Here is a 17206-nt window from a genome sequence, read left to right as displayed (position 1 = left end):
GCTGGAAGTCATTCTAGCAAGCGGTCTCGCCATCCTCGCTGTTGTGGCAGACTTAGCAACAGAGTGGAGGCTCATGAACCCTTTTTTTTTCCCAAAGTGTGCATGTTCCCTCCCTACGAGAATATCCTCTGAGTATCCAAGAAGCTGAACTTAACTTCCATAAAGCAAGGCTTATTACGGAGCTTAAAACAAGTGGTATGCTCCAGCCGGTTCTGAGCCACCAGGCACGTTTTTTCACCTACTACTTTTCAATAAATTCCAACTGACCTTGCACTAAACTGGCATTTCAGCTGAGTTGTCCCTCCGACGCTCAAAAGTTAAGCAGGCTTTTACCAAGCACGTACGGACACCCCCAGTCCCCTGCCCAGCCTGACGTGTGCGGCGTTGCTGGAGAACTTAGCAAGACTCTCCGGGCAGGATGAGATAAGATGCGAGGTTTTGCCCACATGAGTCAACCACCTCACCCTGTTGCTTTGTTAGTGACTTTAAGACCTTGTCTCTACTTGAAAGATAAACCTATAAAACAATACTGTACGTGAGACAGAGCTTAGACCAGTGCCCAAAATAAAGTTATAACAGGAAAACCTTTTCTCTTACCAATGTAACCACGTTTACAAGCATAGTCCCAGCATCCCAAGAATCGTACCCCATGACCAGCATAATTCAGCTAACGTTTCAGTGTTGATCAGGTCAGTTGTGAGCCCAAGCTGTGAAAACCAGAGAGAAATCTACACAATCATTTGTCTCATTTACATTAACAAACATTAACAAAGGCTTGCATCCTGTAAGAGAGTTTCTTACCGAGCTTGCAAGGTCACTACTGAGTTTATGATGAGTTATGATCCGATTGAAAAACTAATGTCTATTCCTTTCCACTCTGCCCAAACTTTATACGATTAGGATTGAACATTGAACATTTTCCAAGTCACACTTCCAAATTACAGTTACCAGCCCTTTCTGACTTCTTGAAGAGCCATAAAAGTTTAAGAAGATCAAAACAGTTGGGGGAATATATATATTTATTTTTAAACGTTTTTCAGTAGAACTGTGACTGGGGGCAGTTTCAGAAGTCCAGCTATTACAATGATTGCAATGTCTGAAAAAACTGGAAGTCCTGTACTTCATTTGTATCTGATTAATTACTTCAAAATTAGAGAGGTCCTTTTGTGTGAGTGTTCAGGCCACCCACAGGGAGAGGAATATGAATACACGCTCCTATGAGTCCCTAGAGATATTCATAGTCCACAGATACCTCTTACCTTATTTGATACTTCAATTATTATCTTGCAGCTTCAAAAAGGGCCTGGTAAAATTTTACAGATGACAAATTAAGTCATAGCAACCAGAGACGCATAGGAAGCCTGCAGCTAATCCACAAGATAAACACCATCCCTGGAGTCTGGATGGCAAGACTGCTGGGCAATACTCTTTTATAATGCAGCCAGCATTTTCCTGCTGTCTTATATTTGCAGGTGTATTGCCTCAGCATGGGCAAAACAGCGGACAGCATATGCTGCCCATTGTGTTGCACACTTATACAAGTGTTTTCCTGGTTTTTCTTTGCATCGCTGTGTTCTTTTGCAACATACGCATTGAAAATACGAGTATTCAGAAGGTTTAATTGGAAATCTGGCTTTTAAAAGGAATAACCCACTTCTTGTGGGTCTATTTTTGATTCAGAAGTGATGTGCAGAGCTCCAAGTCTTCAATACGTTGCTTTTGTTGTATCCATTTTTCTCTCCTCTAAGACATAGATTTCAGGAATTTGCTGCTGTCTTATTACAGATTGTTCTGACCAGACTCATTACAGCATAGTAAATGTATGAACGTCTGATCTAGACGGTTTTTTTAAGATTTTTTTTTTTTTTATTTGCCACCAGGAGGTGCAAATGATCTTCTCACCAGCACCACTTTGGTCTTCATTATAATCACCAGCTATATTCTGAGGCAGAAATGGCTTGCTTTATTCTTTTACCAGTATTTTTTTTGTTATTGCTACCCCTTCATCCTTTCTCCTTGCTGGCCGCGAGGGCTCTCAAAGCCCTTACCAAATGCAGCTTGCAGCCTGCCTTTGAATCAGCTTTCTCCGTGTTGCTGTTGCCACTGGCAGAAATATCTGGTAGTGTTTACACCTTGGAACACTGCATGTACAACACCGTGGCGTTACTACAGCCGATTTCTGTGAGTACTTTGTTATCAGCCTTTGAAGAGCTTGGCTGAGCTGTACAGCCAGGCTGGATGAGAGCTGACTGCAAGCCACACAGTGAAAGCCAAGGACCCACCAAATGCCTGCAATCCACTTCTTAAAGAAGTGAGCAGCCAGGGAATTAAAAGCAGGAGGAAGGGGAATGAGAGCCCTGTCCTTCTCACCCCATGCAGAGGCAAAAGCATTAAGGACGGGTGGGGTTTCTGTCCCACTGCCTGCATGTTCAAACCCAAATATAAATTTAGCCTTCGTGAGAACTGGCATCTGAACCCAACCCAAACGTAAGAGGCGGCATTTCTTCCATGCGGGAGCAGCCAAGTCTGTAAGATATAATCACAGGGTGATGGCAGGCTCTCAAGATTAGGTGGTCTCACTGGACTTCTAGTGAAGATAGCAGAATTTTTAGCAGATTTAGCTGGTTTCCACACTTCTGACTGCTGAATGTGATAGCAGCAGCTCCGTTCTGAATCTGGGAAGCTCCCTAACGCTTACGTGTTTGCAAACAATTTTCCCTCTACCCTTTACACACACAAGCACTCTATCAACGGGCAGCATGATGATGCTACAGTATGACTGTAATACCAAGTGTGTGAGACACAGCACTACTGAAACAGCCAGGTTCCAGCACCCTCAGGAAACAAAAGCGGGCAGGATTATCTGCATAGCCCCTCTGCTTTAGGAGTAAAGTAGCAGAGAGTTAAGAGGGGAGCCAGGAGGAGGTCCAAGGTCTCGGGGTCTTGCAAACAGCAAGCTGCAGCCTCTAAGGTCAGATCCTGTTAGACAACTGCCTGCCCATTTACAGACCTCACAGCCCTGTTGAGCTGTTTTCAAGTGCTTATTCGCACAATGACATCTTGCTATATTGTGATTTACCTTCTTTTGTTATCAGCATGATGAAAGATACACCCATCCATGAGACCCACACTAATGCCTTCAACATATAAGTGCAAACACATGTGAGGGTTTTACTGATTTCCAGCAGATCAACCTTCAACATTTATTTTAAGCTTGGTCTCTTTTAGAGCCAAGTGCGAGTATTCTTGCAATAAAACTACTGTGAAGCTTTTAGAAGTTCCAATCATATTTGGAAGTTTGGCAAACAGTGAGTGTGTGGTAGAGGAAAAAAAAGATTAGAGAGGTCAGAAGTTTATATGTACTTCTATAGAGAACATAGTCAGGATTAGCTTGCATTGAAAAGACTGCAGGTTTTTGGTTTGTTGGGGTTTTTTTTACTATTTTACTTTTTTAAAAATTATTATTCTGAAAGTCAGGTACATGTTATCTCTACAGTTTCCAGACCAGAAATGGCCAAGCAAGGCAACATTTAAAATGTCTCTCTTTCTTTGTCTCTCTCAAAAATACCAAACAGAAAAACCTGGGGAAAATTCTAGGTCTAAATGAGCAGAAGACTGGACTTGGCTTAAAATTACACTATTAAAGCTAGATTTCCACAGCGATTCGGCACTCTGCTAATGGCTATGCACCTACCAGCCCAGTCTCTACAAACAGCAACTTATGTAGCCTTGTAGTCAGCAATCTGGTCTTCATTTTTGAACATGGCATACGATCCACGTCAAAACTTCAGGGTGTGCTCGCCATCAGCAAGAAGGTATGGATTCAGAGGAAATTCAGAAAACACCAAGGAGAAGATGAGCCCAGTGTATCTAAACACGAATACCTCCAATACTTTGAGCTAGCTCTGTATTAACTGTCCGATGGACCTAAAAACTGTCAGCCACTGATGACTTCTACATAGTCTCATCTACCATGTGTGCTCTTCCCCTCCTTCTAACACGAGTAACCTGCTGACACGCTGAGTGACTTGGCTTGCAGAGAGCAAGAAATGCCGAGGTGGCCAAGGAAGGGAGGAGCAGGTTCCCACAGCTGCCTTTTAGAGAAGGCGACGGCGGGCCCTAACATGGGGAAAGGAGAACAGCCCGAGGTACAGATGGAGGAGAAGTCAAGGTGAGGTGGAAAATGAAGGTTCATGGTTTGGTATTCAGGAGGAGAAAGAAGGGAGAACGAAGAGAGAGAGAATAGGGAAGAAGAAAATAGAACAAACGGCACCCAGGTCCTCTGGACTGTGGCAGATGTAAAAACCGCAGAGGGAGCGAGCGAGAAGAAAAGAGGGATCGAGGAGCTGCAAGGGTGCGTAGTGTGTGCACAGCCCAGAGGCATGGCAGCGCAGGGAGCGCTGAGGGTTTATCGGCTTCACGTATGCCAATTGCCAAGGCCAAGGACAAACTAGAAAATTGCAAACTGACAAAAAGCTTAATTCCCTCCTCATTAACAGGCAAAAGCATTGGCACCAAAGCGTGCCTCTCATTATCTCCATGGTTGTTTTAGCAGTAAATCTTGAGTTATCAAAAGGAGAGTATGACTGCATCGTCAAGTATAAAGAAATCTAAATTCACTTATTTGCACCCTCCAGCAGATTGCAAGTACAAAATTGCAGGGTATTTTTTTTTTCTAAATGTGATCTCTAATTGGAGAAAAGATTATTTTGTAGTGCTCAAATTATTTTCTAGTGCTGAGATTATTGTCTAGCGCTCAGCTGGGAAGGAATTAAATAGGATCTGAAAAATCGTTAATTAGAAAGGCATGTTGTGGTTAGAGGTTCTGGTTCCTTTTTATCCAAGTTGTACAGCCATACTGTGAATGAGGAACATCAAGAGCTGCTTTTGTTAGCCAGTGAGCTATATTTTGAGATTGCTAAAATCAGGGGGATATTTCTCGTTAACTCCAAGGGTAAATCACATAAGCACGTGGGGCTATTTAATATGCACAAGTTGCAGAACACAGGAACACTGGGATCATCATTAGGTAGCACGCAAATCATTTAAATGGATAGCCCTTTTCTCCTTCCTTTTGCTTGTTTAAAGAGCATTGTGGAAGCTCCCTAGTCAAAGGGCACAGAAGCAATACAGCAGTGCAGGAAGGTAACCGGGACACACACCAGTGGCTGACCATAGCTAGGGCAGCCACAGTGATGGAAATGCTACGCCTAGAACATCAGCGATAAATTTACATCTGGCCAGACTTCTGTCTGAGAAAGTATGGAGAGGATAATGTCTGGCAAGAATTTTGATGGTCAGTGAGGATAAACACAGCACAAACGTGTATTATTTTTTATTGGAAGAATGAAACGACATCAAGATTCGTCCTTCTAATTCTAGGATGGATCTGCTCCTTTACCCAACTGCATGTAATACACCAGGGACTTCTTTTCAGCATCCCAAAAGGAAACATGAACTCATAACAAGAGCCAAGGTTAAGCCTCGACGAGGCTTGAGACTTCTTCATCTCAACATAGAAGAAATTAAACTGCAAAGTACCTGGGTGGCCATTTTCACTTGCCTCTAGGACGGACCTTTGCCTGTAGCTGAGCTGAGCAAGCACACCTGCCCCAAAGGCCATATGCAACCCTAGCAGCATTTAAAATAATGGTTTACTTGAAAGGGAAGCTCTTTTCCAGACCAGAAACCAAATAAAACCTTGGAAACCCAGTATCAATGTATTCTGGGAGAAGACAGCAGCAACTTGACAGAAGGTATTAACTTGAACCACTTGTAACTGCACAGATAAAGCTAGAAAATACTTAGAAAAACATTGTGCTGGAAAAAATATCTAAATGTTTAAAGAAGTTGGTGACCACAATGATGGGTGCAGTTTAAAAACCAGAATAGAACACAATAGAGCGCGTTTGGCTCTTTTCATAACGAACAGCATGTTTCTAATCACCAGCATCAGAGTCAAGCTAAACGTTTCAAACCACACCACCAAAGACAATAAAACTATATATGCTGATGTGTCCTACCCAGCAGACTGTATTATTGCTTTATGCCCACCTCGTCCATTGTCGCACCAACTTTCTTACTTGTTACCAGCTCCTTTTGCTTGTTTGCAACTTTTATTTTAAGCACTGTATTTTTAAAATCACTCAGCAACTCATATTTAGATAACTGCTCAGATTTCCTAAAGGATTTCATTCCCATTAGAGAACTCGGTGAAAGAGCCAGTTATTCTGGCGTGCTTAACACCAAACAACTCCCTCTGAAATATCATTTGGGGAAATTCAGTTTGAAAACTCTGTACCTAACCAGCTTTCTTAAAGAAGAGGCAGGTTAGCAATTTCATGGTATTCCCACCTTTCTTCTCTTTTCTTCAATATATAGCTGGAGGGGAGCATGATGGATACCGATGGCTGGCTCTACATGCCTGTCTGTTTTTCTCATTAAGAAAAACAGAGTCGAACGGCTGTTAATCTCAGGAGAAGATGAAATACAAAGTTGCTGCTGGCGGTCTGCCTGCCTGCAAAAGCTACTAATTCATACAACATTTACATTTTGCAATATTAACAATTTTTGCTTTTAGTACGCAGTTATAAATAACGCTATGCGTAGAGCGGACGCGCAGGAAATTCTGATAGACAGCTGGCAAAGACTCGTCTTGTTGGGTCTCATTAGAGAGGGCCATAAAAACAGCAACGAGTGAAAATGAGTCAGATTGAAAATGTATTAGACCCTGCCATATTTTCAGTGTTCAATTCCATGATTTTCCACTAAAGCCAGGGAGGAGACTCCGTAGATGAGGCCTCTGGAGGTCACTCAGAAATGATTCCTGGCTCTTCCCCAAGCTCCCTGTGTGATCTTGTCTAAGTGAGTTTATTCTTCCCTACCTGAACCCACTGTATTGCTGGAAAACGCACCCTAAGTCTGTCTTGGCAAAACAAAAGTCCTGTGCTTAGGTAGGATTAATCAGCTACACAAATTCAAAATAGGGAGCGATTAGCCAGGGTTAGGCCTGTTATTTTTTGTAACGGGTCTTGGAGGTTATAATGGATCACCAGCTGAGCACGAATCAACCACGTAATCTGCTATGAAAAAAGCAAAATAAAAAACCTCACCGGGACACAAACAGGAGGGGAGGCTGTGGGTCCTGCAGGAGACCTTCCCCTGCAGGTAGTGCCCCAGCCAAAAAACGTTATCCCTCTTTGGGTGCATTTTGGGGGAGACAAACCGCTGGGAAGACTTCCGAGGAAGACAAGAGAGGGAGACCAGAAGCCCAGAGGGGTCGACCCCCAAGAAGAGCCTGAATTAATTGCTGTCATCTAGCCAAAAAAGAAAGAGGAGACTGAGGAAGGGAGGGCTAAAATAGCAGTGTTCAAGGCTGCTGCAAGGTGGAGCAAATAATCTTTTTTCCAATATCTGCCGTGGCTAGGAAAAAGAAATAAGGAGCTTAAACTGCAGTAAGAGAAATTTATGTTAAATATGATGGAAAAAATTCTCTAACAGGAAGGGTAGTAAAGCACTAGAATAAATTGCCTGGGAAGCTGTGGAGTGTTCATCCTTGGAGGCCTTAAAGAACAAGTTAGACAAACATCTTTCAGGAATAACATGGGGATAGTTAATCTTGCCTCGGGGCAGCACGATAAACTCTGATCTTTTGAAATCCATTCAGCCTGTGGTTCTGTGATAATATCCGTGCAGATGCCGTGTGTTTGTACGGCACCTTGCCCATCAGAGCCCTTTTCTTTCTTCCTGAAAGACAAACAGTAATTAGTAACTATAACTAGTTTTATAAACATTGTGTTTCAAAGCACACAGTCTTATGCCGCATATATATTATCCAAACTATAACTTCAATTTCAAAAAACAGACATGTTCACCAATTTCTCTACTGAACTAGACTATCTGTTAGGAGCAACCGTTTATTTTTCAATGCCACATTTATAAAATCAATTCACACAGCTTTCACTGATAGTGGGAAGCGAGATCGCTACTGCTTCGCAGATAAAGACTTCTTCGTTTTTCACAGGTTCTACTGTGCTGTAAAAAGGAAAAACAAAAAAAATAAATATAAACCGTCTCTTTATTCTGCTTCTTACAAACTAAAAAAACCCAAAACTTCACCTTTGAATACCTTTTTGCCTTAACCTCAATGAATTAGAAAATGGTAGGAGTGTAACTCTGAATTAATTTGACTGTTGTTTCATGTGAGATTTATCATTAAAAAAATGAGAAGAAAAACAGTTCGTTCCTACAATATATATTTCAACTACTATTTAGACTCATATATGCCGGTGACACTGTCATCAGAATTGGTCACTTCGCAAGTTACTGCCAGAAGTTATCTTCTCTGTTCAGGTCTGTTAATGCTGTATTTGCTCCCTTTCCAGCCTAACTTCATGTGTGTGTAGAGGCACACCTCCCAACCGAAGCAAAAATGGTTCAATAAAACAGAAGAGTGGACATGTCGCTAGCAGGAAAAGTGAATGGCCGTGCTACTTTTCCCACACAGAAATTACTGGTAGTTTCTATTTAGTTAGGTGCTTCATTATTAAATTGACACCAAAGGGCCATTAGACAATAATAAAATGCAACCAATGTTTCATCTGTTGTAGTCTCAGATGCACCCTTATGCCTGGCAGCAAAGGATGTGATTCACTTCAATTCTCATCTTTTAGGATTCTGTACTGCATGTCGATGTCTACCCAATGAATTAAAAATACCAGAGCCCACCTCCGCTTCAGTGTAAATCTGACTTAGGGAAACTGAATCCCATCAGATTTCAAAACTGACACACCACACAGATTTTCTAAGCAATGCAGTTTGACACAGTGATCCAGTCACTTGATGAAGAACAATAAGCAAATAGTAGTATGTCAGCTACACAATTGTTTCCCAAATATTAAGTTGGTCTACATGTATTTAGCTACATTCCTACATCACATAGAAAGTGTTACAAATTCTCTTTTTTTTCCATGAATGTTGATATATTTGATAATTTAAGGCCCTAAAGACATTAGTAGTTAGGTTTATATTAAGAAAAAATAATATTTTTCCTATCCTAAAAGATGCAAAGGAGTCCCTATAAAGCAGCATCTCTTGTTATATTAAGTACAGTAGTAGCCTGAGAAATTATAAGGAAAATGCTTGTCCACTAAGCCCATAAGGATCCATTGACAATATTGAGAAGACCAAAGTATATAAAGCTTTTTTATACACTAAAATTCAGAAGGTAAATCACACTTAAACAGCAATTTTAGATAATACTAAGAGGCAAGAACATGGAAAGAACAGGTTAGAGAGTACTTAGGTAAGTTAAATACTTTTAACTCAGGCTAAGATATACAAAAACCTGAGGAAGACTTGGGAAATCTCAGAGCCCCATGGCAATTGCTTATCTATGGGAATCTACAGAGGATTAATGATATACCAGAAAACGGCAGAGGAGTGAAAATAGCGATTATTCTTACAAAGGAGCAAAAAAAAGAGCAGCTGGGAATTTGCAGACCTGACAGCATACTTCATTTATCAAAAAAAAAAATACTGGCACATATAATTAAACAATCTATTTGTAAGCACTGAAAAGAGCTCCAGGAGTGGCAGTCAGCGTGAACCTATGCTAAGGGCAAATAACGTCAAACTATTGTAGTTTCCATCTATAGTACGTTACCGGGTCTTGTGGGTGTGCAGAAGAGAATATATCATGGAGTTTTACTTTAGTAAAGCTTTTCATATTTTCTTATAATCACACCAACCAACCATGTCCAAGATTAAAATTTAATAGGTGAGGCACAAAACTGGTAGGAAAAGAGATTACTTATCAATGTTTAATGTAAATGGAAGCTAGGATTCTGGCAGGGATTGCCATGGGATTTTTACTACGACTATATGATGAGGAGCAGGTAGCCAATAGTTGGGAGAGTGGAAGAATGAGGTTATTAATTGGTGAATGACATGAAAATAAGGAGGGGCAACCAAGAAGTTGGAGGGCAGACTGTAAAGAAGCGGATGCTCTTCCATAAGGACAAGTCCAAGGTGCTACGAGTACATAGGAATGAACAGCCTTACGAGTACCAACCAGGGAACAACTACGGGCTGGAGAGAGGGATGCAGTAATCTTGTCAGCCTGAGCCAGCAGGTCATCCCCTGGAAGAAGTGAACGTCATACTGGGATGTATAGCCACCATACAATCTGTTGGGCTCAGGTGGGAAGTGCCCAGCCTACCCAGACGGAGCTCAATGCCGAATTTCAAGGTGCCACATTTCAGGAAAGAAGAGGAGCTATTGGAAATGGATCAAAGTTGGGTGAAAACCAGGATGTCACTTGGACTGCTTAGCCTGTAGATGAGCGTGCAGGAGGTAGGTAGAATACTAAATGAAAGGACGTTGCAGAAAGGAAAGGAAATTTATTCTAAAGATGTGTGATGAATAAAAGTAATGGGGATTACATTTCATCACAGAAGACTCAAGAATTAAGAAAATTAAGGAAAAAACCCTCATGTTTGGGATAGTAGAAGTCAAGAATGCATCAGACTACAGTGTGTTCATCATTGCAGGTGTCTAAGAATAAGCAGGAAAACATCTGTGAGGACTTTCATAAATACGGGCTGTCTGGTCTTGCATTGGGGAAAAAATTGCAGGATCTGTCGAGGTCCCATTTAGCCCTATGTTTCTGTGGCATTCAACATTTAAACAAAACAAAACAAAACAAAAAAAAAAAAAAAAGGACAAGACAAGAACTCAAAACTTCCAATTCTATAAATCTCAAGTGAGGGGTGACACAATTCACTTTTTTTTTTTAACGCTCAGAGTTAGTCATCTTGTACAGCACATGTCTAGGTACTACAAGGAAAGAAAAAGGAAGAAACAAAAACCAATAGGATGTTTCTCTGCGGGACAGTGACATTCTTCTGTTACGGTGGTTAGGCACCACAAAAAGCCTACAGAAGAATAAAAAGCCTGCACATCAGCCTCCCAGATTCCTGGTGACAATCCTAACAGCTTGACTACCCTTTGAATATGCCCTACCTCAATGTTCCTCCAGAACTATCTTCTACAGAGACAGGTCTGGCTTGCCTTGACTCCCTTGGCATATTTTGGTGGCTAGCTGTAAGTTGGAGTGGAGCTTGCTAAGAGGCAACCTAAACCATTTCTGTGACTGGTGAGCTAAACCAGTTAACACTGGGAAGCAAGCAGAAGGTATTGGCAGTCTCCTTCAGCCACCTTTTAGGACAAACACAGCTGGAAAAGGTGTTTGAAGGCGTCTTTCCCTCCAGATATGAATTATTCACCAACAGGGGCAGTACTGGATTGCTGAGGTCTTCACACCAAGAACAGTGTCCTGGTCGTGAAGCGGGTCTCCACCCAGACCACAAGCAGCAGAAGCAAAGATTTCTAATTTCTTCAGCAAACTAGCTTGGGGGGGAGGGAGAAAAAAAGAAACCCAGCAACAAAACAAGGCAGGAAAGCAGTCCTGAAAGACAGGAGACACAAGGAGAGAGCAAGACAGACAAGAACAGCAACCCGGGGGAGGTAGAGACAGCAAGGTAACGCAAAGTGGAAAGTCAACGGGAAGACAAACAATGTGTTTTTACTAAAGCTGTTAATTCACTCTTCACGTCTCCCACTCAAGTCATCCATCACAACATAAACTAAATAGAGCTCAGAGCGCAGCTGCCTGCCTGCCACTGTAAATGAACCTTCTGTATACGGAGCACCGCTCCGGCAAGCTGGCGTCCTAAGAGGAAAAAAACCTCAGCTGCAAAAATAAACAAATCAGGTACCACAACCCTCCTCCCTACATTTTTTTCCCAAAGAATGTGTGCTACTAAGTTTTAACTCCTTCTTGCTTGTTAACTAAGCTCACTGTTTTTGCTTTGCTTAAAACACACACAACCTGTGTCATCCAGAAGCACTTCAATGGTTGGTGTGTTTTACTGAACACTGCAAAGCTTTACTGAGCACCAAATCCGGGCTCATGTAAAATTTTTCTTCCATATCAGAGAGGGCATGAGGGAAGCTCCAACTCCCACTGTCAGACCTGACGAACAAATATCCATGGACCTAAGACGCTGTCGGTCTCAGAAAAAAACATGTTTTTCAGTCCCTCCTGCAGTCATCTTATGACACTTTGCAGTTATGTCTGCCCGTCTTTTGCTGCAAACCTTGTGTTAGCGATGAAGCGATCAGCAAATTTTCTGTGGTGTGGGGGGCAGTGGAAGACACGGAAAAAAGGTTTGATGGATTACACAAATGTTACGTTATTTTTTTGGCGGGTCACAAATTCAGGTGATCGGGTACTGGGATCTACCAGGGCTTTCAATTTTATGCTTGTGGCTAGAACGGGAAGCGTCTCTCCCTGCATGTAGATACACAAAGAAGGTTTCCAGTTGAACTATAGTCTCCAAGAGCTACTGGAAGTAAAGGCCACATGAATTAACCCACCTTACACCGCAGAAAAAAGGACTTCCTTCTCTCCTAAAATCGTTGAGCACCATGTAGGAGCAGTATAGTCCCTAAGGTATGACCACATGGCAGTAACAACGTAGAAATACGTAAATACATGGGTCCGCTGAACTTCTGAGCTGCTGCTACAGCAAGGGAGGTTGCGTTGCAGCAGCCCGGGGCAGTCTGGAAAGGAAGAAGCATTACAGCTTCCCCCATGTTTAACAGAGCAACAAAACAGCAGATAAACTCTAAGAAAAATACGCCAACACTGCTAGGTAGGTCATGAAGCTTGAGGAGATGCTCTCTATAACCTTCATGAGCAAGATAGCAACCTGTGTTTCCAGGTAAGAGACTACTGACTACAAGCAAGCATAGACATTGTTTGAGGAGGCAACTACCATTCAGAATGTGATGAATAAACTTTGGTTTATGACTTAAAATCATATTCAAAGTACGTATATTTTAATAAGAAAAGGTAGCTCACACCCAGCTCCTATTTTGTACAATCTGGGCAAGTTCTGTAAAATTCTTCTTTTAAAATTTAAAATTATTTAAACCTTAGGGTAGCTTTTAGGGATGTTTAGACAACAGCCTGGATAAAATTTAACAAATACTGAATCAAAATTAATTGCAGACCTTTTGTGAGAAGAGACTAAATCAGTGCATAAATACATATTCTAAACGTTGACAACATTGCAGTGAAAAGCTATGGAAACTGCAACATATGATTTAAAGAAGAAGCAAAGCCACAGAGGAAGAGTAAAATAAGGCTTTTGTTAGCTATGAGCATGGCTCAGACTACCATAGCAATACTATTTTATGACACAAGTAAATCACATAGTCCCAAACATAAATGCCCTCATTAGCAGTATGGTGGGTATCACTGTAGATCTATGCAGTGAGATGCAAACGTAGTTTCTGAAAGAAACGTGTAGATTGGCAAAACCAATACAGACTACCTTCCCAGACAAAACATTTGTGGTGTTCTTTCTTTAGCCCAGGAAATGTTACAGAACAGGTAAATTGCTGAGTTTCTCGTTTGTATGAGGCCATACAGCTACCTATTTCAGAGGGTGCTGCACAAGCCATTACTTTAGAGACTTGCGTAAGAAGTTGCAAAGTTGCAATACTACAGAAAGCAAGCAGGAAGGTAAGGGAAGACCTGGTGAGATCAAAACAGCTAAACTTCTGCGAGCTGGAGATCGTTAAAAGGATGAAATCCTGACTGCGCTCGAGTCAAGGTTAATAAAACAGGTAGCATGGCATCTAAACCCATCTGTAATTAGGAGGTTACTTTTCTTACCTCTGAGAATCCTGGAACAGGTTGTTAACAAAGAGCATATTGGATCCAAATTAACCTGCAAACTCCTGTAACTTTCCTGACACTAACATAGCATTGGGCCTTTCCATTCCTGTTATGTCACACCGCTTGCTTTGGCTAGTCTCGGTTCCACAGACTTAATCAGAAATAGGCTCTTCCTGCTGCGTTTTTGTTTGGTTTGCTTTTCCTGCAGGTGATTAGAGTATCTTTGTAACTTCTTGCATTATGGATTTAAAAAAATCACCTGCAGGCGGGCTGAAGTAATCACATTCTGCTGAATGTTTATTAAAGCAGTAATTGCTTTCATTTCCCAAAATACACAGTGAACACACCATCTACTGTATAAAATTCTGTTAAAATAAGAAAGAAGCACAGTCATAAACCTTTACAGGCACGGAAAGCCTCACTTAGTCTTTGGTTCAACTCCACATGGTAATTGTAGATGCAAACAACTTGTTATCGCAGGGACTTGTATCGCTGAATAATTGCAAGTACTTTAAATATCCTTTGCCAGTACTTTACAAATAGATGTAGCATTTGGGATGCTCAAGAAGCTACCTTTATACAAATGCTCCACTCACCTAATTAAATATTGACCTTAGGCAGGAACCACTATCAAGCCACGAACTTGCCACGTTCAGGGAAAACGCTCGGCATTTTCCTCAGCTAGATCTTACTGCGTTGTTCTTTCTCATACAGGGACAGAAGAACTTCAGGAGTGAACGCCTCCTTCTGCGTGTTGGTGTAAACTCTTCTGATTGATGAAACCTGCCCAGAGCTCTGCAGTGCCTGCACCGCATCGCCTTCCAGCTGAGTGACCCCGCATCTCAAACAGCCTCTTTTTTCACTGCGGCCCGACGCCCTCCCTGTCAGCGATATTATCTGGCTCATAGAAGAATGCCAAATGCCTTGAGTGCACGTAGACCCATACTCCCACACAATCCTACGCTGATTAGAGCAGATATGTCATGTTGTACAGTCTGTGCGCTCAGGAGCTAGATGCATTACAACGGCCAGGTACTAAACGGAGTCTGCTACCTTCCCCTTGTCTGACTCGGCTCCTCATAAAGCTGAATGATGTGTTTTTGTATGTCTAGCTCCTTTGTTCAGTCAGTGGCAATATAATTGCCAATGCCTATGTTTGGTTTTGACAATATAACAGGGTCATTGTGATACCGTTTTGTACCATGGCTGACTGAGCTCGCTCACATGGGACATATCACACAGTAAGTGAAGAAAAGCTCTTAAGAACTGCATGACTGAGCAGGAATTAGCTGAAAAGCCATGTGCATGTGGACACATTTCTTCTAATTAGAAAATTAGTCTATTCTCGGGAATGAGTTCTCACGCTTTGCAAATACAGCCCGAGTCTTGAGCTCATAGTAGCATACTGCTGTCACCGTCAAGAGAGAAACCGGGAGTGGAAAAATGACCCATACCTACATCACATGTTCCTATGTCTTGGAAAGCTGAAGTGGAGTGTGTCTTCCTCCTCCCATCACCCCAAGACGGAAACAAGTATCCACGGCATAGTCTTCTGGAGCTGGTATGTGTGCCCATAAAGGACACTGCCAGTTTTGCAAGTTCCAGCTTTGCAACTCCTGCTCTTAAGCTGCCAGCTCTGGTTTAGGAACTTCTTCCTCAAGGGAAAAAAAAAAAAAAAAAAAAAAAATCATTACTTCTTTTGCTCTGTGTGACTACCATTCTTTCTTTAGCTTGCCTGTTACTAAAACTCACATATTAACTAAACTATACTAGATTTACCTTGAAACAGATTTTCCAGATCATTTAAATCACTGGAGCACTCACAGGCCAACATGACAGGTCATGTAGAAATATCCCTCCTAGAAAATGGAGGGAGAGAGAAAGAGACATAGTTACTGAGAGCCAGGAATTTCTACGTATCTTTTAACTAAAAAGTGCTTTAGACTCGTAAGAGTCTCAAACAGATAGAAACACGCAAGGTCTTGGCTTACACAACAATATCCCCTCCAGGGAACTGCTCACACTGTGGGTATGTGTGTGTGCATAAACGTAACAGGTACGAAGGTAGTTACAGAGTGAGGAGAAGTGATGAATACCGTGATATATAAGCTAAATGGCATATTTGGAAACCACTCAAACCAAGCATATTCATTAAATGCAACTCCACTGTCCATTAGAAATACTGAAGTCTCAATCAAGAGATTTTAAGTGGTTTAGAAACTGATAGTTGTAAATGTCTGAAACAACTGGGTTCACTGTACAGTTCTCAAGACACGGTGTGGTTATGGTCAATAAATAGCTGCAATTTGCATTGCAAAACACCCGGTCTCAACTCAGGGTGAGCTGTCAAAGGGAAAGGAGAGCATTTGTGTCAACAGACAAACCACCCAGTGATCGCCTTCCTTTGGTTAGGTGGTTAGGTGTTCAGGTGGTACCGTACTCTTTGGAGAGCCCTCGTATCCAGATATCACAAAGGAGTTGCCATGTGCTTTTTGCTGCTGAGGGGTCTTTCTCTAGAGAAGGACATATCCGCCAGCCGCCGGAGAAGGCTGGGGATTATGCTCTGGATCCCATTTGCTGTTCCACACACGCTGGGGAAGAACCATCCCTAAACCCCTGCTTGCGGTGCAGCCAGCTCCCCAGCTCGTCTGGAGCTGCCATTCACAACATCCTTGATTGCAGCTGGCTTCCCAAGTGTCTTGAAAATTACTCAAAATTAAATTAAACTGTAAAGCTGGGATAAAAAATTACAATTTGATTTGCCAAATTAGTCTTTCTAATGAGCCAATTAAGTTCCTTGCTAGCGCGAATTCTTGTAGAGCCAAGCACTGCCGTTTCCCAAAATAGGCTTAGGAAAAATTGGAACCGATCTTGGTTTTTGGAAGTGAACATGGCAGGCGAGGCATTGCCATCATTATTCGAAAAATGCAGTCTGTACATAGGCAGCTAACCAAGGCATTTTCTCCCAGATGCAATACCAATGTTTGCTTTGGAATCGATTTCACAATGTGCTTGTGAATGAAGACCATACATTGATGCCAACGCATATCATGAATTCATCTCTATGTGCTATTAGAAGAGTAGGGTATAAATTTACATAAAAGGTGTCTACATCTGGTGCTGTTCATAGGCTCTTTCTCCCTTTCCCATTCAAAATAAAAATAGCAACATAGGAAAAAGTTGGGAAGCTTTCAAGAATTGCTGTGAATTACATGAGAAGGAAAGTTTCAGAAAGTCTGGAGATTTGCCATGGACATTTGCACACCGATTCCAGCAAATTTGTCCTGGTGGCATAGCAATTTGCCAACATGTTGCGTGCAGCGATTGAGAGCCTGCTTTGTTTTTAGGAACAGACCCATGGCCCCTTTTCTACCCGATGAGGATGAAACCTCCCAGGGACAACCTGGAGATGCCCTCTGAGGGGTGCCAGGAGCTGTCTGCTTCCCAAAATTCCTTGTA

At 42.0% G+C, this 17206-nt stretch overlaps 1 long non-coding RNA gene across 1 annotated transcript; it reads right to left on the bottom strand.

Moving 5' to 3' along the window:
• Nucleotides 1-14026: 14026 nt before the first annotated feature.
• Nucleotides 14027-15733, bottom strand: LOC138689469 (uncharacterized). The gene is made up of 2 exons (XR_011328297.1): nucleotides 15527-15733; nucleotides 14027-15402 (listed from the first exon to the last, which is right to left on the bottom strand). It is a non-coding gene; the product is annotated as an uncharacterized lncRNA (long non-coding RNA).
• Nucleotides 15734-17206: the final 1473 nt, after the last annotated feature.

The sequence above is a fragment of the Haliaeetus albicilla genome, chromosome 16, assembly GCF_947461875.1.
Source record: "Haliaeetus albicilla chromosome 16, bHalAlb1.1, whole genome shotgun sequence".
Lineage (NCBI taxonomy): Eukaryota > Metazoa > Chordata > Aves > Accipitriformes > Accipitridae > Haliaeetus > Haliaeetus albicilla.
The sequence above is the reverse complement of the archived record's forward strand: the minus strand, read 5'-3'. Positions and strand labels throughout refer to the sequence as shown.